The following is a 17,773-nucleotide window of genomic DNA, read 5'->3' on the forward strand; positions in this document are numbered from 1 at the left end:
AAATGCAAGGTCCACTTACTTTTTAGCTAAGCTATTTACAGAGATTGACCGCTCCAATTATGTTTCTTATCAACATGATGAGAAAACATGTTTAAATAACATAATCCCCAAGTTGCAAAATGTTCACTGTCCACCATCGCTGCTAGCAAGGCTGTAGACTGTCACGTCGTATCGTGTTCCAACATTGTCCGCTTTACCAGTTTAACTAAAGCATATGCCCACTTGTACACCCACCATCCACCCCACCTCCCCACAGCGCCTTCCTTGTATGTAAATGTTGAACTTTCTTCCCCAAAGAAATGTTGGCTCTGAACATAAGCCTGGCAGCAATTATGTTTTCTTCAAAGCTAATTTGGCAAAATAAACTTTGAGCATATAAAGATGAATTCTAAGAGACAGGGTTGCTTTATAATATGAGGTTAAGTTCCTCAGATTTGCCCATTTGAAGTTAGCTTGAGCAAGACACTGTATCTCTACAAGCTACAGGGATGCTGTTGTGTAAGTGACCTTGGCCTGTGACCTCCATGTGGTGAGGATGCAAACAAAGAACATTCCTCTTCAGGGCTCAATACTCAATACCTTGAGACTAAAGGAGAAGGAAAACATCAACATGTTGAACTTATTTTTATGATACTGGTAATCTTCCAGGTAACGCCTCGAGTTTCAATTTAAAACATGAAGATTGAAGACCAGCAGTCTGAAGGTGACCACAGGGACACACATATCAATCATCTCTTTTCAAAGTTTCTCATCTGGAACTAACCTCCTCAGGGGTTTCACTCCACAGCAAACACGACTCCCTACTTAGCACCACTAGACGTTACTTTGACTCGAGTAGCCCACAGCTGCACGAGTAACCGGGAGTGTGTGGCTCAATGTCTCATTCTCTGGCTTTAATATGGTACTTTTACTTCACTGAATTTGCCCAAAGTAGATGAAGAGATAATGATGGTCAGTCCTGGTGTAATCAGCACATTTCACCCATTGATCGGTTGATAGATTGGCTTGTAATTTCCCCTCTTACCATGAGACAGAAAGTGTAACACAACCGAGGGAGAGCCTTCTAATTTGCTCCGACTGGCTCCCTCCGGTGGCTCAGACAGCGTTGATGTGTCTCTAATTGATTTCCATGGCATCCTCAGATGAGCTGCGAGAGAAGAGGTAGTGCTGCACATTAACAGGTTCCCACCAATAAAGGGTCAATGATTAGGGACTGTACTTAAGTTGTCCTCTATTCTCATTCACATCTTATCAATCATACTAACAAAGTAAAAGTCAGTAAAAATGTTAATTAATGATAGCATTTATAAAGTGTCATCAGCTTTGGCACAAGAGTGTGAAAATTGAGCTTCAATGGATACCGAACTGAATAATGAGAGAGAATATAACCTTGTAATTTGCATGTCTTCAGGTTTTAAAACACGCTGAGGCTGACTGATTGCACCTAGCAGCTAAATCATCCCGCTATCATCTTCACCAATAACAGATGAGATAAAGCCAGTCATAACTGATTAACAAGAAAGTTTGTTTAAGGACAGGTTCAAAAATATATATATATCAAAGATGCTTCCTGTATTAAAGTCTCAGGATAAATCTGTGTAGCATTTTCAGCCCTTTTTTTGACAGACCACTTAACCACCCAACTCTTTTCTCCACCCAGGGGACTAAAAACCAAACCTTTGGGTGGATCTGAGTTGTCTTTTCCTCTTTAACTCTCAACAGTGTCATGCACACAGCATTTATCTTCATGTAGTGGACTGGACAGCAAAGGATTTAGGAGGGCTACTCTCAATCCATCATAGTGCCAGAGGCTCTTTTTGAATATTAAAAAGGCTATCTCCTTGATCAAATAGCTTTGGCTTTGAAGCCTTGCCAATACAGAGGCACAGGATGGATATTGTCATATGCATCATGTATCAGGTTGAGGGAAATGCATGGACATATTACAAAAATAAAGATATGGTTATGTCTAAGCTTGTGACGTGGTCACAGCACGTTTGGGGGTTTGTAGAAGCAGGAGAAGAAGAAGTGGCACCTTTTTATTTGTAATCAAAAGGAAGCGAGGATTTATCTCTGACAGCTATTTATCATCTGGTTATATCTAATCTTTATACCTACTTTGGCACGTCAATAAACACATTAGTATGTTGTTGCCGATCAATGAGCGCAGACAGACGAACCTTTTGGCCACGGCTGCCGTATCAACAGGAACCCCGTAGATTGCTTGAGTCTCGCTGCAAATTAAACCTCTGAACTCTTCACCTTGCGTTCAGCACTGACCCAACATTTATCAAACATTCATAGCTGCACATCTATTTGCATCAGCGCAAGATCTACAATCAATTCCGGCCTTCGAGGGAGGTTTACCAACTGGAGGGATGTCAATAACTATTTAAGATTCACTGTAGATTTCCCATGCGTGAATCGACCTCCTGTACCCCGAGTCTGCTGCAGGACACAGCGGTAGTGATCGCTGATGATGTATTCCTCCACTGTGGGTTCAGATGTCTGGGTCGCAGACTTGTCTCAGCCTCACCCACAGCAGGTCATTTATTTACTTAACCACCTACTCCACATCCACACTCCCGTGTAAATGATGACAACAGTCTCTTAATCTTTACCCATTCTGTCTTGTAGCATTACAGTGTGTGTATTTAGCTGTGATTCTTCTTTTTCCTTCTTCATTGATTTGTATTCTCATCGTGTTTTCACAGCCTCTGTGCCATATTCATTATGATCAGCTATTAATATATAGTATGACACGCTGAGGTGCTGATTGTTTCATTACCTTTTAATGGCTGTTACATGCAGCAGGAAACTGGACACAAACCACTTCAGCACAGATGGGGTCAGCCGGCCTTTTATTACTGCCTAAATAAAGAGTGTCCACCAGGGTCATCGTTTGCAAACCTGAAGAGTAGCTCAGAGAGGCCTGCCTGGTCAAAAGTGACGTTCTTGATGGGCTGCACGCTTGATGGCAACAAAAAAATGGGAGACACTTCCAACAGTAGTGTGTGGTTTCAGCTGCAAAATCACAGGAATCACTAAGCAAGTGGTACAAAGATGTTTGGTGTTGACTTCATTTTCAAAGCTGTGCTGTACATTCATACATGACACTGAGATACTGATGAATTTTGAGGAACACACATGCACACACACACACACACACACTTGTCAAGGTAACACGCAAGCCAACATGAAGAGGCAAAATGAAAATGAATGTGTTATTATTCAAACCAATCTCATAAATGCTTCACGGCTTCCCTTAAAAGTCTCCAAAACCAGAGGCAATTATATTTCCCTTGCAGTTATTCTTCATGCAGTGTAACCAGCATATGTACTGGAAGTTATGGTGGTAGCTGTAGCTGACAATTCAAATGAAGTAAATTACCCATATGGAAAAATTCATATATAAACATATATGCTATGTATGTGGACATTTCCTGTAGACACATACAAGTATAGGATGGTATATGTGTTACAGATACATGTTACACATACAGTATATGTTCTATACATACATGGCACATAAATGAAAGGGCCATATAATAAATATTTTACATATGTTTATATATATGCTTCCCCTATATGTCCACATAATGGTGATAAACCTACATGTTACATATATTACTAAACTATACAATGCCTTTTTTTTATCTCTGTTTTCATGAACATATCATGAACATTACACAGTACATTTATGTACAAATAATATATGTAGCGTTAATAGAAATCACATATGGAGCCACTTTATCTATGTTCATTCATCTGCTTGTCTTAACAAATTACACTAACAAATACTAAATCTGTTGTTGTTTATGTGAATTTAATGTGATGTGATATCATAGGGCACCCTGGTGGCTCACCTGGTAGAGCACATACAGTATCATTAAGGCTGAGTCCATGTCATCCCATACACATACACACATACACTCACAAACTGTCAAGGATTAAATTACAATAAAGCCCACAGGCTTATTTCCATTGAGATACTCTTGCAAGACGGACTGGTGCAAATACAATACCCATTTAATAACATAAAGGAAGTATCATAAAAGCCAAACTCTGAATTTATTTGTGCAAAGTCCCTATTCTGAGATACTATTTGCTCCGGTTCTCCATAGCCTGCTTAAAATTTCTGTCTGCTTCAATGAGTTTCAGAGATACAGGAAGTTTATTCCATTCGTTTGCAGCCGAGTATAAAAATGTATTTTAGGCCATTGAACTCTTGAATCATCATGGTGTCCATATATGAAATTGTACAGCATTCAGGTATATACACTTATATTTCATATATGTGATTACATCATATGTACATACATGATATATATGACACTTTCATAAATGTTCATATATCATTTCTGCGTATGGGTAGTTACTACAGTTAGCGGTGGTGTTGTACTGGACCCTCAATATAATGCAGTCCAGCTCAACACCACTGCAAACCACAACCTCAATAATAAACATATAGTTCAAGTAATACCTCTCCGACATTATCATCTTTGAATCACCAGATTTTAAAGGTGTACTTAATAAAGTGGCCGCTGAGTGTATATGAAACCATTTCAAACAAAGCTACATTTTAAACAACGTATAAGAAACTCCACCTAGCCTGTAACATGACTGATTTACCATTTTTTAGGTCTAGGTGGCGCACATTAGAATAAGTAAAATCTGCATCTGTCAAATTTTATCGAACACATAACAAAATGCTCTATCCAGTTTTGATCAAATATTACAGCCACTCTGTTTGAAATAATAATAAAGAACAAACTGGGTAACGGCCTGAGGTTGGACTTTAGTATCATCATCATCATCATCATCATCATTACCAGGGATAAAGTGGCGTCTGTTGCATTGTTCAGCTTTCTGAAACATTTTATTGTCCATGACATGCTTTCTTACATGTTGTTTAAGTATTATAATCAGTCTGCGCGTTCGTGTAGACACGCAATGCCCTCTCACACAAAATGAGCTGCCAACTGTAATACTATGGTGAAGGTAGCAATTTGAGTAAACACTTAACATTTTTACAACTTGGTTCTAAGTAGCCGTAGCTCTTCTGCATTGTTTTCTTTTTTCCCATTTTTTAAAAATATATAATAGTTTAAACAGAAAAAATAAATTGCAAAAGTAAATGAGTATCAATAAAGTTGCAACACCAAGAATTCACAGTATACAGAACCTCAGTAATGGCAGATGACCTCCTCAACTCTTACTTAAAGGTTGCCAGTAAAGTTTACATAAGGTGTCCATATTTTGTCATGTATGTCAACAATCTTGAGCTTGTGCCTCCATTTGAGCCAGAGTGTAGTGTTTACTTTATTTGCTTCATTCTGGTGGCCTGATTGTCAGAGCATGTAAAGTCTCTGGGCTGGTGCCCCTAATACATCCATGGGTGTTCCCAATGCCAGTGTGAGCCTGAGCAAAAAGACTACACAGGGGAGGGGTTCTGATTTCCGTTTCTGCAGCGCTTTGCTCCGACCACTCTGTTTAAAACAGAACAAACCAACATTGCCATCCCTAGAGCCATCCTGCTAGCATGACTAGAAATAGTTCAGGGAAGCTAGGGAAAACTAGCATTATACTGCTAACTGCACTGGCCAAAGCACTTTCTACAGACACCTTGGGCATCATTTGCAGTTCTAATGGAGGTCTTTCTACACAGAAGACAGAATAGTGACACAACGCAGAATCCATTTTTGTGAGTTGTGAACGTGCTGTAATGACTAGTCGGAAGGCTTTTCTTGCGGGCTGACTTATTGTGATCTCAGTGAAAGATTTGTTGCCAGTCAAATGCACCATAAAATATCTTTTTGTTCTTGCCGAGCGGGTCATACTTCTACACAGAAAATCTCTGAAGGATTGTCTCTCTTCTTTCTTTCTAGATGGAGTCTAAATCAGATTTAACAAGGCCCAGTCTTTTGAGCCCAACTTTTAACTAATAGTGAGGGCCAGCCTGGCTGCCAAGAGTAACTCCCTCCAATAAGCCCTCAACCAAGGCTGTATCATTATCCTGTGTGAAGCTCCTACCTTCCCGGGCTGGAGTGCTGCCAACAGAAATGGAGCTGCTGCAGGTTTTGTTGGGGGATCCGTACACTTCAGAGCTGTGCTGTTTAGAGCAGAGCGAGTCTCTGGAGACATGCTGTGTGTGTCTACAATGCAGATTCCATTTGTTACATTTTCATGGGGTTTGTTTGTGCGGGCTCCTTTAAAATGGACACACTGTGAGAGAGTTTATGTGTGAATGTGTTAAAGAAAGGCAGAGAGGGATTTAGATGAAAGAGACCGAGAGAGAGGTGTCCTAGTCATCACCTCTGCAGCACAGTGCATATTTCCAGCCTGTGCTCTCTATTAATTTTATGCTACCTGTATTTGAGAAGCTCTATAAATATGCAGAACAGCCAGATGATAAAATTCCCATCTCAGGAATTGCAAGGTAAGAGGGACTATTGAGTCGACCTGAGATGAAGACAAACCCTGATGGCTTTCCTAATTGACCACAGGAGAACGGCCGGGAATCACCTATGGCGTTTTAGCTGCAGCCAGAGGAAGCGAACAGGAGCTCTTAGTTTAACTGTGTTAGTGTTATACCAGATGACATGGACTACCTTGACACATCCATCCATCCTATTACATTGTCAGCAGCGTTTAAGATAGGCAGGCCATGTTTCATACAAATGTTCCCTCTTTCAATATTCAGAGTATAACAGCCTCTGTAATGTTTGAGACCTCAACAGAACAGCACTTAGATAAATATGCAGCTTTCACTTCAAGTAGTTTCACATTCCATAAGGAGGAATATAACCATTACATGACATATTTTCCTTCTCAGACGAGAATATTTCTCACAATGTTGCGGCTCTACCTCTCCTTCTGTGGAAATATACGTGTGAAAAATACTATGACCAAAACTCTTGTATAAATGAACTCACTGAACTTTGATTTAACCTCTTCTTTCCCAGAAAAGGATGTGTTATTCATGAAGAGAGGTACACGCCCCCTCCCCCCTCCCCCCAACACACACACACACACACACACACACACACACACCTTTTCCCTTTTCTTGTGCCCGGGAAGATTATTCTTAAGGCTGTGTATCAGGTTTCTTTGGTCGTTTACGCATAAATTAATTAACACCGACGCTAATTTCAGCAGCATTGCAGTGAATCCTCCTAAGGCGGGCACCTCTCTTTCCATCTCGTCAGCGGAAAGCACATCAGACTTGCTTCCCAGACTCAACTTCACAGCACAGTGAAGCCACAAATGCGACACAATAACTTCGGGAAATAAAGCCCACATGTTGAAATCAAGTGGGACTCGCGTGAAAAACGGATCTTTCACTCTCTCTGAATGTCTCAAACCCTCTTCAGACACTTCTCATGTCGTCCACGCTCCTTTTTCTCGACACCCCCTGAGGACGGCCTCTGTGTGCCGCTCAGCGTTTCCTGCAGGGATTAACATGGAACCTAATATGGTGATTGCAGCAGGGAATTAATACAAAGGCTGCTCCATAAGCTTCCTAATACAAAGTGCAGGTATACTAATCTCCTGGCATATGCTGTGCCATGAAGCACCCTGATCTCTGCTTTGAATTGGTCCGAGTGAGTCACCCTGGTACTCATGAAACTGTGGAAGAGGGTTGTGTAACATCCCTGCAGTCACTGTGTGAAGACACATAAGGCATTGTGCTCTCTGAGTGCATATAGATGTAGAAGAAGTTCTTTTATATGATGCTCTGTGAGCAATTAATTATCACTTCTAATTTAAATTCAATTTAGCAGTACGTTTGATTTGAACTTTACAAACTCATTGATGAGTTTTCCAGCAATCTTCTGCTGCAACAACAAGTGCATGCACCCTTTTGAATCTTAATGATCCTCCGCTCAATTCTTCGGTCTCAACGTTTTTAATGAAACGGCATAATGCAGCAATTTCCAGTTAATAAAGCACAATGCAAGGTTCAGAAGTCCCTGTTTCAGTTTGCTGAAAACACAGAGGGCACAACGTAACCCAGAAAACGGCTCAGTCTTTTTCTGCCTATTAGGAATGTGCTGCGCTTTTGTTTTTGAATTGTTCCCAGTCTAACGTAGAAGATATGCATAACAGTGGCAAAGAAAGCGTCTATTAAAAATTGAATTCATGAACCTTTAATTTGCTGTTTCCCTCAAATGCAAATCAAATGTCTCTTTTACTGCCCAGATATAAAAGATGACACTGTGGAAGCTTTTAAAGCGCACTCGTTTTTTTAAACATCCACTGCTTTGCGCTTCTCACAATGAAATATTTCTGCCATCATTTCACCTGCTGGGGTCAGACACCCCGGCAGCTACGAGGTGAGAAAAGTGTCGCTCTGTATACATACTTGTAGCATACAGCACAAAGACTTTTCTCTCTGAGCTTTTTAGGTGATGTCTTCCTTCACTCGTTCTCTGCCGGTGAATACTGTTGATTTGCAAATGAAGGTCTTCTGATTTTACTCCATTCAACTTGCCATGTCTGGCTTTGCTCTTATTGTTCGGGTCAAGGTCCTCTAGATAGACACACTCGCCTTCTCTGAAGAAAAAGTCTGCCGCAGGGCAGAGCCTGAAGTGACAGCTTTATGGATTTTAATAGCAAACAATGACTGCTCCGGCATATTAAGCCAAAGCAGTGAACATTGAGATTGCATCTCAATTGAATTATTGCCAGCAATTTTTGCTGTCATTTTGCATTCCCTCAGTTACGACGCTGATGATGAAGGCAGGAGGGGAGACTGCGTGCGTAAACCACCTTTTCACAGTTAGATGTTGATATGACAGGCCATTCATTATAATATGTGATTCTGCAATAAGATACTCTTTGCTTCTGGAGTCAATAATAAAAGGACGTGCACATTTTAAAGTAGTTAAAAAATTACTTTGTGATCATGCCTTGTTTTTACCCATCTTTGACAAAAGTGAACAGATTTCACAGAAGGGGGGAATCATTCTTATTATCACTCTCCTCTTCTTTTACAGAGAAATAAATTCTACTCCAGCACTGCAAGAGTTTGATAAAACAGCAACAGTGACCTGACCCAATATGAACAATATGAATTAAGTGAATTACAGTCGGGAGGAGAAAGGTGCAGTGGCAAGTGGGCAAATGTATTCAGTCTCCAGCACCACCATCACTTTTTCGCTTGAAGGACTTAATTTAGTTCTATGTTGATCATTTAGACAAATGTACTTGTAAGGCTACATCCTCTCTACAGTCCCCACATGTCAAATACACCTGGGAATGTGTCTTTACTCTTCAAACACAACTACATGAGGACCGTGCACACCGATTAAAATTTGACATGATTTTTCTATTTATACCAAATACGCATGAAGACAGGCTAATCCTTATCCTCTCAGAGGGTAATGAAGGAGAGAGAGACAGACTGGAAAGCATTAACCAGGGCAATGTGGTGGTTTAAGCTCCAACAGCGGGCCCCCATGTACCCCAAGACATTTTGTTTTGACAGGTCGCACATGGCCAAACAAGCAAATCCTATGACACCAACCAGGCAAGTTGTTAATAATTAATCGGGGAAGTTTGGAAGGTTAGAAACTGAGGGGTCAGAATTTTAACATGATCATCAATGTTGAAAAACGCAAATGAGAAATTCCAGTCATTTCACAGATTTACTTGTATAGCCACAAGAGATCATTCGTGCATTTGCTTTCAGGCTACTCAAAGCAAAGATTGCATATGCAAGGAGACATTTTCCAAACAGATAAATATGACAGCTGCAATGAACCGCGCCTTGCTTTCTTGCTGCCAGATTTCATGGATATGCTGTACAGCTGTGCTTGTGCGCTCTGAAAAACATTAATGTTATTGCAGTTCCAACTAATAACACCAATCCTACAGGCAGAAATGCACCAGACTTTCTCTGTTTAGTGAGGTGGAGGAGCAGATGTTTCATCAGTACTCAAGGGACATCAACTCAGATTAGTCTCAACATATGAGAGAATTGGCAACAGGTCAGTTAGACGTACTAAGACTAATGGATCAATGTAATTACTTCACCAGAGAAGAGGATCAATTAGTATCATCAGTGCCCTCTGCCACTTAATTAATAATCTAATCCTTTCTGAATTCGTGAAGTGAGGTAACAGATTAAAAAAAAGCATATTTTTTAAGAGCAGGACCAAGGGATTCGAAATAAGTGCAGCCTCATAGAAATGTAACACATCAGACAAGAACTATAGAAACAATAACTTATAACACTTAGCAAGTATCTATTGCCAAGAAGCTGAGAGTTTAGTAGGAGTTTCAGCAGTTTCAGTTGAGGTAACACTGGAGATATAATTCAATCACTGAATGACAAAACCAAATCAGAAGAGGGCCAAACAGTGAAAGAAGTGTGCGTAGGAGCAGGAAGGATTGGTAAGTTCTTGGTGAGGTCGCTGGTGGATTTCAGTAAAACTCATTCTGTCTTTTTTTTTTTGGAACAAAAAGCCATTGTCTCTAGATTCACGGCTGAAATTGGGTCTGTTGACTGTAACCAGACAGCAGAGCAGTTTTATCTGCAGCCTGTCTTGGGTTGGCTCATTAACAGAAGACACAAGCTGCTTCTTCTTTTTTTTTTTGGCTGAGCAGAAATCTTTATCTTGGCTCCCTGGTTTGTGTGTGTTTGTTTGTTTACTTGTATTCATTGATTTAATCCTGAGAGTAGATAGCAGAGAGCCTGCGTGAATGTTCATGGCCTGGATTATTTTCCTGATTTGAACTCTCTAACACATTCATTGTTACCATTTTGAGCGCTGCACAGAAAACCAAACTCCTTGGAGGGAAGACTGGGAATGAAAGACTCTTCACTCACAGACGGATGGCAGTTTTAATCTTGTATGTGTGGCAGTGTCTATTAAGGAATCCCATAAGATTTTTATGAATTCTGCATACATGTCTTCCTCGTTGAAGAGAAGGGCCGGATGCTGAGCTATCACATCTCATTTAGAATAGCATCTTCTTCCTGAAAATTGTGAAGCGATTTATTTACAGTATACCCACAGGTAGTGCTGTTATTACAGATAAGAAATAAAAAAATAAATAAAACTATATAACTGCAATAAAAAAACATTTCTATGTTCTCCAAAGCTTTTATTGCAGGCAACAGCAGCCTGAGCACTGCTTTAAAGGAAAACGTTAATAATACATATTTACTTTCATGCCAAGAGTATGATGAGAAAATTGATACCATTCCTGTGCCTTTACGCTAAATCTAAATATGAAGCTAGAGCCAGCAGGAGCCTATCTCAGCATAACTTGTCACATTTGCTTCATTGTAATTCAATAAACAATGTATAGCTTAGTAAGTTAATTGGTCAATTTTGAGGTGCTGGTAGGCATATTTTTGTAGCTTTAGACAGAAAGAGACTAGCTGTTTAACCTCAGCTTCAAGTCTTCATGCTAAGCTAAGCTAATAACCAAATTGCTCTAACTTAATATTTAGCATACAGACAGATGAGAGTGCTATCAGTCTTCTTATCTAACTTAACCAAATAGGTGATTAGCTTAGTTTACTTTGCGTAAAGACTGGCAGCAGGAGCAAACAGCTAGTCTGGCTCTGCCCAAAGTTTAAAGAAATACAGCTACCAGCACCTCAAAACTTTGCTAATTAACTTAAGTTATTTATTTAATAAGTAAATACGACAAGTTGTGCGCAAGCTAAGCTAATCTCCTCCTGGCTCCAGCTTCATATTTAGCGCACAGACATGAGAGCGCTATCAGTCTTTCATTGTACTCTGACAACAAGTCCTCCTAATTAAACGACAAAATACGTGGTTTGTCCATGCCCTCTAAAACGACACACAGAAGCTCTTTCTGATCTGATGACACCATTTGCCTGTACCCTCCAAAACTGTTTTATGATGTGACATAACACTATGGTTAAGGTCTGGTTTAGGCACTAAAAACGACTAAGTACTTCATTAAGGTTAGTGGACATGCTTTGAACGTTGACTGTCGATTGGAAATGGTAATCGAACAGCTGTCTCTCATGTTAAAGTCGTTGTTTAGTTGCATCATTACAGATCAGGTGTCTATTTGTTCCCATGCTTTTCCTTCAGCCTTTTATTCAGACGTAACACACGTGTGCACTAACCTGATTTGGATTCACGCCAGAATGTCATGTTCGGTGTGTTGAGACAGGCTGGGTGAACTGTGTCATTAGGGGAAAGCAAGGATTAGTCCATGAATCCAAATGATGTTGTTGTTTACTTTCTAAGCCACCAAACCACATGACCAACAGGGATATAAGACACGTGCAGTCTGACATGTAGTATTAATTCAAAATAAACACTATCCTGTGCTCCTGGTGGAAATGCAGGCAAACAGTTTTGAGGAATCTGAACGGAGCTGATTCACGGTTACTCGAGGACAGAGCAGAGAATTGACATGAGAAACAACAGTGAGTAAATGGGGAAATGTCAGGTTGGTAATTTTAGTTTCAATTTTTAATAGCATCCTCTGTCTCAGTACAAATGAGAAGTGACAGGATGCCAGGCTTTTATTGACTAGTTGACATTTAAACCATTAGAGGATTCCCAGCCTTATCCAATCATCCCCTCTACAAACAAATGTTGCTGTGCAATTCTCAAAACAGCCCGCTCCCTCCCTCCTCCCTCCCCTCGCTGTGCTGTCAGACTCGCCAGATATAAAGCGTTACTGCCGGTGACACTCCCTCAAGGGCAAGGACAGAAATTTGAATAAAGACATTTCACCCTGTATGCTGCAGGGCTTCTGGGGCATGCAACCCCGGGACACAATACTCTGAAATACTGTGAGGACAAAATCATTCTTTGACAAGAGAGATGGATTGTTGGTTAAGGTCAAGATCAGACTGAATTTGTTGGAGACAAAACTGAACTTCAGACACAAAGGGAAACACTTTCTAACCTGTTAAACTCAGACTGACTTTGTTGATGTTGTGACACTTGTCTACATCTGGTGAAAGACCCGTAAGTTGCATCTAACAACATGTTAATCACACAAGGCTTTTGTTTGTTTACGTTTCCTCCCTCAATTATATCCTACAACAGACAGCAGTCACACAAACGAAGGCATTTCTCACTGTCAAATTGACTGACAGACCTTTTAATGCATCGACTGACTGCGTGTGACAGCTAATCATGTATTCTAAATCTACTTAGCAGCTGTAAAGCCTTTCTGTCTGCATTGTTTGAATTTCCCCTTTGGACAAAAACATTTCTGCTGCATTAAATATCACTAAAATGATAAAAGGATTGGTTTTTTTTGTCCCTCTAAACCAAAATGACAAGAAAGAAAACAAAATTGGGGCTTTTAAGGTCATACAGAATATTGATTTTGAAGCTCCAGCCATCCCAAATTGGACCCCCTCTGGCAGCATTTTTTGGCAAACTGAAATGAACCCAGCAAATAGCTAGAGCAGCAACCACTTTGTGGTTTGTTATATGTTACTGAAAAATACAGCTACCATCAGATGCATTAAAAGTGCAGAGAAAAGTGCTGCATACGACCACATTTTCCAAATGAATGAATAAATAAATGAATGGAAAATAGAATAAATGAACCAGGCAAAATGTACGAAGTATGCAGAATTTAAGTTCTGCATGTGAATAATAACAACGAGGAGGCCAGTAAATAATGCAAAGTAAATGGCAATCACTAAACAAGCTCATCCAAAGATTTGATCAGTATAAAACATTCATATTTCATTATTAACTGGTAAGATCCAGTTTTTGTGACATGAACAGTTTTTAAACACACTGTCCATATACTGTAGTGTTTCTATTCATCTGAATTAATATCTTTATACATAAAGTGAAAAATAAGTGTGAAACAACAATGAATATGATAAACATTTGTTAGCACATAGTGTAATACTTGAAAACACTTTAAAAAAGGGACCTAAAGTATCAATTTATATGTGTGGCTCCTTGCCATACACACTCTGGCTGTCACATACTGTGAGCTTGGTGCATTTGAGATGCTGTTTCATAAAGCTGCTGAAGCACCCTTATTAGGCGCTGTAGCTTTTTCTCTTCCCTCAAACTGCCTCACAGAAAGCCACTTCATATGACTGAAGTATTTTCCCATATTGAATGGAGCACTTACACATTTGGCAAAAGTGTTATTTCTGTAATAATGGCGGCATTAGGTTGGTGTGTAACAATGTTAAATGACTGCTTTGGCTCTGCAGGAAAACAATGATACATTTCAGTGAGGAAGTGGCTTGTTAATTTTCTGTATCTTGACAAAGTGCACGACTGAGAAAACACCTTTTTGTTGCTGCAGTTGCTTCTTATTAAGTGACATATTTCCTTTGAAGTAAATACTAAACTACATAATGGCCTCTTGCTCTAAATACAGAAAAGGCAATCTCACCTAGAATGATAAACTTCACAGTTGGTACAGCTGCACATGCTCAGGCTCACTAATATTTGCTTTCATCATTTTAATGAGATGAATGCATATTTAAGTGTCAATTAGGCAAATATTGTCCCCGTCTCCATCCACTTGTGGATCTTTATGGGAGGATTATTGTCTGATGTTTGTGATTTTTGTCTTGTAACATCACAACACATTTACGCTGTCAGCAAATGTGATACTAAACCCAACAGCTTTACGACATCTGCATTAGTTTGTATCTCCAGGCTATCTGACAGCCTGAAGGTGTTAGTTTGGGGTGCCCTTTTGAAGAAAACACACTCATATACGAAAACCTCCAACTGCAACTGTCAGCGGTGAAGCTAATTAGCTAAGAAACACTGGCTGCGTTCACACTGCAAGCTTTAGTGATCAATTTGAATTTATTGCTCAGATCCGAGTGTTTTGTCATCATCAGATTCCAGTGTGAACTGGGGTCACATACACAAAGGAACAATAACAAAGACGTCACACGCAGCACGCTGTTGTACGGAACATGGAGGCGTCAGAGTTTACAGTTTCCTTCATAAGTTGTTGTGCAGTGGAAGCCAGCGTATTCATGAGAAGATGATAATGAGGACAAGGACGAGGACAAGGAGACAGAGAGCAACATTTTTTATTATGGCTTTTTGAGGAGCGATGGCTGCTACTTCTAGCACTTCTGCAACAGCATATATTTTTCTTCACCAGCCAGTTGATATATTATATGGAAAAATACGGTGGAGTTTGCACCTCGCTGTGCCCCCTGGTTTCAATAAGAAATGCCATTTCCAAATCTTTTCCTTCAATCTGACAAACGTCTCGAGTGAGGAGGAGTGCCAGTTAAAGTTGAAAATGCAACAGTATTCCTTCAGCCATTTAAACTGCACTCCAACTTCTGCAGAGTTTCTGCAAAGTGATAGAAGCTAATGATCCACTGGCAATGCTGAGATAAAATTGGGCCACTGTCTGTTGACATGTTCTGGCAGCTCCATTATGAAGCAGATGATTTGACTTTGTTGGGGGATTATACTGTATGTATCCTGCAGCACCAAACACTGTGCAGCGAAGATATCAATAAAATGCAGCAGGCATCCAGTTGGACTTCATACACAGAAATGTCTCTCTTATGCTCTTTAGAAACACATGAGTGCCTATTACAGATCCAGTCATTGCAGAGTAACTACAGTCAGTCTTGCGCTGATGGGAAATAGATGTATATCATTAGATCAAACAGCTGTGTTGAATCTGGGCTCTAACATGTTCTGACCCAACACTGCAATTGAGAAATAACCAGTCAGTGTGGTGTCTATCAGGGTCATTCGGGGTGCCGACAGTTTCATTTGATTTATGATAATCCATCTCTCTAAAGTTGTTCTTCATCAATAACTCCAAAGGCAAGCGTGGCTTATTCTGGGTTTGAAGCTTCCCCAGGAACGGCTGACAGGCTGTGTGAAATATAACGTCAGAGGCCATATAAAATATTGCCCTCTGATGAAATGTTGTCACCCTTTGAATCATTGTTTCTCCATGCATTTGTGATGTGACCTCTGCACTCAAGTTATCCATGACTCACAGACTGAGGAGGACACTGAGTCTGCTGTCTGCAGCTCGGGCCTGGCGGCTTACTGAACTGTGTGTGACAGCGATGGCGTACATCATTTTCAAAAAACTTCTACTTTAGCTTGCAAGGTCTCTGATCATAAATAACAAATTAAAATGAGCTGCATTATAGGGCTAAATGGCTGGTGAACACTTTGAATGTAAACAGTGGTTCCTGGTCCATTTATCCATTTGTAAGTCAAGCAATAAAAAAACACAAACACAACCCACGAGCACTCAGCTTAAAGAGGGCTGCTCTAGAGTACTGTAAGCAACAGTAAATATCCTGCAATGAAGATGCTTCCAAGGCCAAAATATTACGAAAGCCTTAAATTTTGTTCATGGCATAAAAAGCTAAAAGTTACACCAGTGCAATTATTTTTAAGTTTTATATTCCTTTAGTCAGTCTTTAATTTCTAAATAAGAATAAAAAGGATGTTTTCCTTTTAGTGTTTTGATGCCGCTCACACAGTATCTTATACAAGCTACAGTACATGCAGTGAATCATTCAGTAATTCAATCATTCTCCAGGAGCGTACAGTAGATCAGGGGATTGTGTTCTTTTTTGCACTGCAGGATCTTCAGGTGTCTGTTTGTAATGCACGTGTGGGCGGGTGAGTGATGTTTGGGTCACAGCAGCACTTAAACTCTCTCATGTACGAAGCATCAGCAACACGAGTCAATTATTTGCAGCACCGTTTGAGAAGTGCAGGTGTTGACAGGAGCTTCACTGACTTCTCTGTGCTCCCAGACATATTCTGTGCGTCACTGTAAGATAAATATACTGCGTTGGTTCTTTTGTATAAGCAAGACTGCAGAGTTCAGAGCCGCAACTGGTGTGTCTGCAAGCAGCTATTTAATCTCATCACTGCAGGTAAAGCTGAGACACTGGAAAAAGTAATTATTGTTATATGCTGGGCTTTTCTTCTCTACGTGATTTGAAGTAATAATTTCTATATTAAAAGAATAGTTCAACTTTTTGGGAAATAAGCGTATTCACTTTCTTGCAGAGGGTTGGATGAGAAGATGAATGACACTGTAATGTCTGTCAATATGTTGCTGGAGCCAGCAGTCGGTTAGCTTAGCTTAGCACAAAGACTGGAAACAGGGGGAAATCCTTATCTAATCTGAGAGATACCTCAGTGTTGTGCAACAGTGTGTGGGTTTTCACATTAACATAATTTGAAAGGCCATTTAATGGTATTTCACAGCTGAACTAGCGTGTGGATGAGTCATCAAACCTGTGCTGAGTCACAGGTTTGGGCCCTGAATAGACAGACAGAAGGTAGAGATACTAACACCTACACCAATTGTTTTTAGGAAAAAATGTTCGAGACAATCCTGGTTCATGTGAAAAGCATTTTTTGTCATCAGTAAAGTGGCAGCTCTACTTGACAACATGTTCCACTCCACTTACACTCCCTGGAAAACACTGATCCTCTCTGATAATTAGTGCATAGATAATATGTAATTAGTAACCAGACGAATGGACTGTAACAGCATCGCCCAAGGCTTCACCCAAACTCCTGAGGATTTGCTGCAGCTTAGGGTTATTCAGCACCACACCAAAACCTGAATGAATGTGTGATTGGGTCCTGGAGGTAGTTTCTACAGGTACCAGCTCAGTGTACACGCACAGGTCACTGATGAATCTGCCACAGAAACGCAGTTCCTAATGGGTGACTGTTGATCCACCTCTGTTTTCTGCTGGCTGAAGTGTTCTCTCAGTTCCAGTAGCAACGCTGACAGGTATGGCAATCTGAAGAACTAA

This window comes from Enoplosus armatus, chromosome 12, assembly GCF_043641665.1.
Source record: "Enoplosus armatus isolate fEnoArm2 chromosome 12, fEnoArm2.hap1, whole genome shotgun sequence".
NCBI classification, from domain to species: Eukaryota; Metazoa; Chordata; class Actinopteri; order Centrarchiformes; family Enoplosidae; genus Enoplosus; species Enoplosus armatus.